Genomic DNA, 10,311 nt, shown 5'->3' with positions numbered 1-10,311 from the left:
GTCTCTAGGGCGCAGGCAGATCCTTGTCTCCACTGGACATCTGTGGGCCCAGTGTCCCTTGGAGATCTCCATGAGTCTTTGCAGCTACCTTCCTCTGGGTCTAGAGCAGCAGTTCTCAACCTGTGGGTCTCGACCCCTTAGGAGGTTGAATGACCCTGTCACAAGGGTCGCCTAAGACCATTAGAAAACACATATTTGCGATAGTCTTAGGAACTGAGACACTGCTCCTTTGTCTCCAGGTGGGTACCATATGAGTACCCGGCATGATGACATCATCGTGCCAACCGCATCACATACACCCTTTGGGAAACAGAAAGATTTCTCCCAAGTTGTCTCCCCCAAATAAATGCCAACTCAGCTGCTTGCTACACGTGGCATATGACTATACACTTGGAGGTCAACAGAAGTAGGTCAGGGGTTGTCCTCCCTAAAGGTCATCAGCCATCCAGAGCAAGCAGTCACCACTGTTTATCCCACAACTAGTGCCCACTCCCTTCTGATAAGGATTGTAGTTGATTGTTTGCCTGAAGGAGAGCCCAGGGAGGTCAAGCCCACCCAAAGGTGACCAAGGTTAGGCCGCCATATCGAATCGAGGGTCCGCCCCTTCTGTCACATGTACATCCCTAGTCCCTCCCCTTCCTATCATGTGAACATCCCTAGCTCATCCCCTTCCTGTTACACCTATGCCCATTGTACATCCCCCTCCTATTGCTTGTATGCCTATTGTACTGCCCCTTCCTGTGACGTGTGGTTACCTGTAATCACACCCCCCTCATTAGATATAACCCTTGGTTAGCAATAAATGAGGTCTCCAGCTGGCTGCTGGGTCTCTGCCCCACCTCACCTAGGCCCACGTTCTGTGCGGACCTGGTTGGTAAGATCATGGCCATCCAGGAGGTGAGCGTGCTATCATGAAATGTGTCTGACTTCTTTATTTCAATCTCTCTTTTATCTCTCATGCTCTCGATGACTTTATTGTAATCTTTATATATCTTAACTGTACAATTGCGCTTACTGGACCTGTGATGATTTGTTGGGAACCCTCTTTTCCCCCACAACACCCTGTACAGATACAGGTTCATGTGACAGGGTTGGCACCATAATGTGCTTATGTGGACCAGTCACACACATGTAGGGAGGAGCTACTATGTAGAAAGCAGCTGCCGTGTTGAAAACAGCTATTCTGTTAAAAGCAGCTACTGTGTTGAAAGCAGCAGTATTAGAGGTAAAATACCACTTTATTAATTATAATTAAATGTAAATGGGTAAATGTAAAATCATGTACTGTAGAACCATCAACTACTGCAATGTATATACCATGGGAGCTTAATCTGGATATTGATGGGTCTTTACACATTCAGCTGTGGTTGATGTGAATACTGCCCCCTTGTGATAGTAACAGGTATGTAAAAAAATCCAGAATGGTAAATCATAGGAAACGTAATGAACTGTATTGACTGAACTGTGCCGTGTATCGTCTTTTGTAGTAAGCTATTGTTATGTATTATTTTCATTAGCAAACCATATCATGACAGTGGATCATGTAGAGAAGAACATTAGGAAAAGCCAATATAGTGAGGATTTTTACAGTATGGTTTTACCTCAATAGTTACAGCAGGAATTGAGAAACCACAATGTGTTATTTGTTGTGGAGTTCTATCAGACGAATCTATGAAGCCAAACAAATTAAAACGCCATTTGGTAGCAAGCACCTGAGCTTTGCCGGCAAGGATGCCGACTATTTTAGAAGCAAAGCTGATGGACTCCAGAAAGCCAGACTTGACACTGGTGGCAAGTACCACAAACAAAACGTAGCAGCCGTTGACGCTTCCTATTTGGTGACACTCAGAATCTCCAGAGCTATGAAACCTCACACTGCTGAGGATTTACTGTTGCCAGGGGCCAAAGACACTGTTCCAGTTATGATCAGAAATGAATTTATTACAAAATCGAGTGTAATTCCCTTATCTGACAACACTCTCCACAGAAGAATAGATGACATGTCTGCTGATATTCTTGATCAGGCAATCCAGGAAATTAAATCTGCTCCACTGCCAATGTTTAGCATCCAGCTTGATGCATCTACAGACGCTGCAAACTGTTCACAGTTACTGGTCTACAGGAGGTATATCAATGATAGCGACTTTAAAGGTGAGTTTGTTTTTTGCAAACCTCTTGAAATGACAACTACTGCACGTGACGTATTTGACACAGTGGGTTCATTTCTGAGGGAGCATCAGATCTCTTGGGAGAAGGTTCATGGTGTTTGCACAGATGGTGCTCCAGCTGTGCTAGGATGTCCATCTGGATTTCAATGCTTGGTACTAATGAGTCACCAATGGTCATCGCTAAATCATCCGCATTCATGTATTTCAGTCCTGATCTTGAGGTCAGTTCTGTGCCTAGTGTGGTTTGTCCAGCCCCTTGTGTTCCGGTGTCGGCTGCCGACACATTTTTTTGAGACACAATTTAATCCATGACCGAGGCCATGCCACAAGGCCATAGGGTTCCCTGCCAGCATGCTTTCTTCATTAGTCCCCTCCTCTGCTGTCCTGAGTTGTCCAACAGTCTCCACAGGGAGACGCTTCCCTCATCCCACTCTCAGCCTCAAATATCATGGCTTCCACCAAAGAGCCATTGGCTATCTCTTTCAGGGGAATCTGTAAGGCTGTGTTCTGCCCAAGAGCTTAGAGCAGCGGTCTTCAAACTTTTAAACAGGGGGCCAGTTCACTGTCCCTCAGACCCATTGGAGGGCCGGACTATAGTTAAAAAACAAAACTATGAACAAATTCCTATGCACACTGCACATATCTTATTTTGAAGAAAAAAAACAAATGGGGCAAAAACACGCAGCGGGCCGGATAAATGTCCTCGGTGGGTCGCATGTGGCCCGCGGGCTGTATGAGGACGCCTGGCATGTTTCTGTTCCACTCCACTTCCTTGCTCAGGGCCACACATACTGCATTTGGCATGTCTCCTTCAGGATTTGTGGCTTGGAATTGTACCGGTTTCCCTTCTGTCACTTACCATGGTCTTTGACCCTCAGCACTCTGTTCTGTTCAGTTGATTTTATTAGGGTTTCAAGGTGGAGACAGAAGTTACCTCCCATCTTTTATGGGAAGATCTACAGACTGATCTTTACACTTTACGTCAGATCACGTCACTCCCTTACTTAGACATTTCCAATGCCTTTCTGTGTGTAAAATAAAGCCCTGACTTCCACTGTTCTGCCTGGTTTGACCTCAGGTAATTTGTCCGCTCCTGTCTATGTCATCTCTCTCTGACCTTCCTTGCTTCCTTCACACCCAATCCATTCTCACTCTGGGTTCCTGCTGGGCACAAGCATCCACACGCTCTCTGCGTGGGCAGCTCCTCATACTTCAGGTCGGCGATGAAAAGGCTTTCTCCTCTTTGAGCCCTTTCCCGAGAACCTTCCCAGGAGATGACCGCAACCCCTCGTGGTTCTCCATCAGCGCACCTGCTGGGTTTGGTCTCAGCACCTGCTGCGCTGTGGACTTACACACGCGCTCCTAGTTTTTTACTTGACTAGATACTCCACCAGGGCAAGGACTCTGTGTTTCATTCAACCACCTGTCAGAGTGCCTCCCCCAGAGTCACCACTCCCTAACCATCTGCTGAATATGCGAGTGGAGACAGCATTGAAGAGTTGTGTCCTGGAACGCCATGCTGAAGAGTCAAATGGGGTGATCAGCAGAGCGGCCGGACCTTTTCGTGTGTGTGTGTGTGTGTGTGTGTGTGTGTTAGCGAGCAGCACAGGAAGCACCGCACTGGAAAGGTTAGCTGGACCGTCAGGATGGGAAAAGGAGAGCCTGGGGCCCAAGAGGAGACTGGACAGGTGCTGGCTGTCCCGGGGCAGGGTGGGATGAGACAGTAGCTACAGGAGCAGGGAGAAGCATTCAGTGAGATGACCGTCATGGAAAACCCAGCAGCGCTTGGTGTGTGTCAGCGAGGCCTCAGAGTTGTCGGGCCGGATCCGGGTCTCTGGAGCAAGGCGGAGGGGTGACCATGTTGCGGCCTCAATGAGTGGGGGAGCAGTGAGGCCGCTAACAGAGCCTGGATCTCAGAGGTGGAGCTGGCTGAGTGCAGATGTACATTCTTTGATTTTTTAAAGAATTAATCCCAGAGAAGACCCCTGGTGGCACTGTGGGTTAGGCATTGGGCTGCTACCCTCAGGTTGGGGTTCAAGTCCAGCAGTCACTCAGTGGGAGAAAGATGAGGCTGTCAGTTCCTGTTACGATTTACAGAATCCCCATGTGACCTCTCCATAAGGCCTGGGAAACTCTCTGCAGGGTCATCATGCATCTGAATCGACTGGACGGCCAGGGATTTTTGCTTTGGTTGTGTGTGTGCTGGGTTGTAAACCAAGGGGCAGTGTTGTCTGAGAGTGAGGGAAGACAGTGAGAAAGGGGACAGATGGGAGAAAAAAAGACTAAAGGGCAGAGGACTAACAACAGCCCCACGAAGGAGTAGGGGGGAGAAGAGGAACCTGGCAAGTAGCCGGGAGAACTGTGGGTGAAAGAATGTCAAGGCCAAAGTGCTTCCGGTGTGGTGCTCAGTTACCGGGCTGACCAGAGTTCAAATCCAAGCTGTGCACTTAATCTCCTGAGCTTCTGTTTCCAGATTGACTAAGCACACACAGTGGTCACTGTCAAGGTGGATTGGGAGGATGAAACTGGGTTATACATACTCAGTACTGAGTGCAATGCTTACTCAGAGCCAGCAGTCAGCACATCTTACTGTCTTTCTGCCTACCTGCCTTCTTCGCGTCCTGGAAACTTAGGTTTCTCTTGCCAGGACTGGATAGGCCCAAGAAGTCATTCTTATCGCTTCACTCCGGGATGCAGTGGCATCCCTCGGGGGCAGGGGGGCAGGAGAGACAGATTATAGCGAGTGACACTGTCAGAGGGGGCGGTACCTACATGGCTGCCTGTAAGATTATTTGTAGTATTCAGCAGAAACAGTATTTTAAAAAAAAATACCTCCGCGGTTAGGTATGACCACAACAACATTTCTGTAAGCCAGCACACATGTATGCCTATAAGGCACAACCAAAACCAAACTCCCTGCCACCAAGCCCCGGTGCCGGCTCCCTGAGCCCCGCAGGGACCGGGCAGACTTGCTTCTGTGAGTTTCTGAGATTGTACAGCAGAAAGCCAGCCTTTCCTCCCCGAAGACTAACGCTCTGCGCTGCTTTATTGTCCCCCAGCTCCAACCTTCTCATGCGCTCTGGTCTTACCAACTGCGAACAATGATGTTTTTCATCAGGTGGTCTCCTGTGCTGGTCTGGCTGCAAGCATGCGCTGCTGCTTTGTTGCTGCCAGTGGTGTTTTGGTTGTTGGTTTAAAATAATTTTACTGGGGCCTCTTACAGCTCTTATAACAATCCGTACATCAATTATATCAAGCACACTTGTACATATGTTGCCATCATCGTTTCCAAAGCATTTTCTTTCTACTTGAGCCCTTGGTATCAGCTTCTGTTTTTTCCCTCCCATCTCCACCCTCCCACCCTTGTGAACCCTTGATAAATCATACATGATTATTATTGTTTTCATATCTTACACCTTGCGCTGTCTCCCTCACTCATGTTTCTATTGTTCATCCTCCTGTGTGTGTGTGTCAGGGGGTGGGCAGGTCGGTTATGCACTGCCAGTTTTAGCTACAATATTGTGGTAATTAGTATTTGTGATCTTGTATCAATAACCTTTCTTAGAATGAAGCAGTAGTTAAAGAAACATTTTTAAATGGCTTCTGTTCAGTTACTAATGTTACTGTTAAACAACCAGTAATATTGTAGCTCAATGTAGAAAGTTTTTATCATACAATTTACGGTTAGTAGTCAAGGGATCTAAGAAATATTATGATTAAGCAAATTACAACTACATTTGATAATAAAAATGTATTTCTATGATTAATGTTGATAATAACAACGACTAAAGATTCTATATGATCTAGTACTGGGCAAGGTGCGTAGGTGGGGGTATGACATCACTTACCTTAGAGGGTGACGTCAACCTTAGTTACATCACTGCAAGGATGGGTCTTGTTCTGTGAGACTGATTCTTGCTCATTCTTCTGACTGCATGGTAAGAATCGTGCAATTTCTTCTCAGAAAAATTGTCCCTTAGAGAATACAAATGCAAATCCGATGACGGGTTGATGAGTCGAGAGTTACGTGCAAGATCTAAAGAGGCAGAGGATCTTAAAGAGACTTAACAGTGCGCTGCGGTGACATGTCTATTCCCACGCAAGGATCCAAGGGATTGGTCTGGGTATCACCAAACTTCTGGATGCTTTGCCAGCTATGATGGAGACCATGCAGCGGTTTCCAAATTGGGAAAAAGAATGAAATAAGACCTTTTGTATTTGAAAGGCATCCTCATTGTTATTTTTTCCTCAAACTGTTAACATCTGCTATTAGCAGGTGAAAAACGGGAGCGCAAAGGGCCAATATTGACAGGGAACCAAACATCGTTTTCCTCGGGTCTTAGAAGGTGTACGGGGTTGGGATCATGGCTTCATGTTACCGAGGGTCACATCTTGGTAGTGATATCAGTTCCCATGGAATATCATGGACCTCTAGTAACACTCATTGAATGCCCGCTATGCATGTTACACGCATGAGCTCACTGACCTGAGAGGTAGCCCATGCTACAAAAGAGGAAACGGTGCTAGAGGGAGGTTGAAGGACGTCTGGAAGGTTACAGGACTAGTCTAGGGACTACAGTAAATTGCTTCCTTTTTCTGGACAGAAACTTTTAGGAATAGATAGTGCTGGGAACCGGGTCCACAGAGTGTTCGGCTGGGTTGATGAGAGAAACAAAGCCAGTGACACTCATAAATGTTTAAGAGAGAGCTTGATATCAAGAGGTAGTTATCTGTCAGGACAACATCCCAGCTCAGTGCAGATGAAGTCCACAGCTCCAATACTAGTCCATAAATCCCTCTGCAGAATCACGCAGCCACCAACAATGGGGCAGAGCACAGGAGATCACACGCGGGTGGGTGCAGAGTCATGTGGACCCAACGGCAGTGGAAGCATCTCTGGGGCTGGCGCGGGTCTCCGTGTGGTTTGTTACAGGAAGGTGAAGATAAAGGGGTGGGGGAGGTTCCCAGGACCCTCCTTGAGGAGGTCACTTCCACAAGAAGGTACCATCAGGCTGTGGCCTGATTGACAGGCTAGACTCCACCCCTGTACTTCAAGTTGATGCAAAATTATGTAACTAACACAGCCCTCCCCTTGTCAACTTGACAGTTTTACAATACTCTGTAGCCATACATAATTTTAAAAACAAAGACACTAGTAAAATTATATCTGGGCCTAACAGGATAAAGCTAAGATGCATAATGTATTAGCAAACAAAACAAAAATATTCTATACTTAACAATCCCAATTATGTGAAGACATACACCAAAATCCTATCAAAATATTCCCCTACCTGTGTAAGTTTGTCAGCCAGCCACTTCATGCCCATTTTGGGTTCCAATTTCTATATCGCCCCCTTATATCAACCCAGGGCTCTGAGGAGACAAGCATGTTCTTTGATGTGAAGGCCCTTCATTCCAGTTGGACCCTTGTGAGTCTGCATCCATAAGCAAAGTCAAATCAGGACAAGCAGTGCATAAAGTCAGCAATAATAAGCACCAATTCACAGGCTCAAAAATCTTCTCTTCATCTTGTTGGGTTCGGTTAACTCAACGTGGGCTGCTGCACTTAGCCTCACCGGAGTGTCCATTGGCTACCTCGCCTTTCGACCATGGGCCCCATCGCAAATTCTCAACAATGCTAGCCCCCTTGGCCTAGATCATGCCATACGCTCAGGTTCCTCACAACCCTTTAAATCTACGACCAGCCAGCCTGCTCTCAACTTCTCTAGTCCCTGTGAACCAGGTTCACGGGTGTCAGTGGCCAGACTCAACCTGTCTTTCGATTGTTGCTTTTCTCTCACTTCCATTCAACAAGTGGATCCAGGTGGTCACCTAGTGAGCATTTCAGGCTGCCCACAGGCTTCCTTTAACGTTCAGTCCTAGAGAGGAGAGTTTCTTCATGGCTCCAATTTTTTTTTCCAGGCACAAACCACTAGTTCAAAATTCAAAAATCCTAAACGGCTCCTTTTCCTTTCTTCAGTTTGTCTTATCAAGTCTTTTCAAATGTAAATGTACAGAGCACTCAAGGCACTGGGTGGGGCTTATCTTTTCAGAGCCTTTGCAGGCATGTCCTATACTCATTTAAAGATTGAATTTAATGGCTGAAGGTAGTGGGTTTACAAACTTTATTTATATTTCCCAATAATCACGTACAACACACATTATATGAGTAACAATAAGTTGAAGAAATCAGTATAAACCTAGTATAGTCAGATCCTAAATTCAGTTCTTTTTTTTAAAAAAAGATCATTTTATTGGGAGCTCTCATAGCTCTTATAACAATCCATACATCATTGTATCAAACATATTTATATACATGTTGCCATCATTATTTTCTAAACATTTACATTCTATTTTTTTTCATTTACATTCTATTTGAGCCTTTCCTATTTGCTCCTCTTTTTACCTTCTCTCCCCCACCCCACCCTCATGACCCCTTGATAAATTATAAATTATTTTCATATCTTATACCCATAGCTGTCTCCCTTCCCCTGTGGTTTCTTCCCCCTTCCTCTACCCAGCCTAAACTCAATTCTTAAAACAGTCAAATTCCATCTTATCTGAACTATCCCATTCATATGCAATATGGTCTGAGGCCTCTGGCTGCGGTTTGACCATGCATCATGGTCTCAGAGCTCAAGGGGCCATTTTGCCCTCTGAGCTCAAAATTTAAATTGCTCACATTCATTTTACCATTCAGACAGGTATAACCGAAGACAATTTCCAGCAATCAAAACCTTCACTTCCCATGTCCATTCCAGAAAACAATCCAGCAAACAGTGTGGCCTTATTTGGCTTCTGGCTAGCCAAAGAAAAACTACCCGTAAGGGCGATCTCAAGCAAGCAGCCGCTTTTCCTCTTCATGACGTGTTTCTCTAGTGCCCCACGACCCAGGTGTTAGCCAGGTTGGCTAGAGAAACAAATCCAGTGACACTCATACATGTGTCAGAGAGAGCGTTAGGTCAAGAAGTAGTCATATATGAGGGCAATGAATGTACAAATGTGCTTTACACAATTGATGTATGTATGAATTGTGATAAGAGTTGTATGAACCCCCAATAAAATGATTTAAAAAAAAAAAGAAACTTGGAGGAGGCTTCAAAATGTTTCCAGAAAATAGAATTAAAAGATAATGGATCGTTACACACACACACACACACACACACACACACACACACCACACTGAAGTAGTCATATATCAGGAAAACATCCCAGCCCAGTCCAAATCAAGTCCATAAGTCTCATATAAGCCCACAATCACTCTTCAGACTCAGGCAGCCACAAGCAACGATGCAGAGTGCAGGAAGATCATAGGCCGGTGGGTGCAGGGTTATGTGGATCCAATGGTGGTGGAAGCATCTCTAAGGCTGGCGTAGGTCTCCATGTGACTTGTCACAGGGAAGTGGCGGTAGAGAGGATCCTCTTTATGAGGAGGTCACCCCCACAAGGAGGCACCATCAGGCTGTGACCTGATTGACAGGCTAGACTCCACCCCTGCACTGCAAGTTGACGTGAAATGATGTAACCACCACACACACTAACCAATCACAGCACCTTGTTTCCACGGCAAAAGCAAATGGTCCAAAGGTAAGTTCACAAACTGAGCAGGACCAAACCCGGTTCTTCCCTGGGGTTGGCATATGGGCATTGGGTGTGCGAAGCTGGAGCAGTGTGGCCTTGTTCCTCGTTATATGGAGAGATCCCGCTGCCGTAAGAGAGAGTGAGACCAATAAGCAAAGAGAAAGATTGTTAAACAGCATCGAGCGGGCGATCGAAGGTGGCGAGTCCCCACTGTAGCTCCAAAGACTGTAGCTCCGGTGACTGATAACACAACACATCCTCTTTTTGGCTTCAGTGAGGGCGAGTTGCAATTTTTCCTCTTTTAGCTCAAAGATCTGGATGGACAGGATATGGTGGAATCAAGATTCAGACCTGGAGCCCAGGTCTCAATGTCTGCTCTGCTATAACTTTCTCCTTGTAATACTCATTGAGCTCTTAAAACATTGCTCCTTAAGCCACTTCATCAACACCCTATAATTTAAAAAAATCACTGCTTACTCTCCTGAGTCATCTTTCTTTTTCTGAAGCTGCCGTAAATCTCTTCCTGAGATTTATGAAGTTCCCTGGGTCTATCGACAAGACA

Source organism: Tenrec ecaudatus, chromosome 1 (genome assembly GCF_050624435.1).
Source record: "Tenrec ecaudatus isolate mTenEca1 chromosome 1, mTenEca1.hap1, whole genome shotgun sequence".
NCBI lineage: Eukaryota > Metazoa > Chordata > Mammalia > Afrosoricida > Tenrecidae > Tenrec > Tenrec ecaudatus.
The sequence above is the reverse complement of the archived record's forward strand: the minus strand, read 5'-3'. Positions refer to the sequence as shown.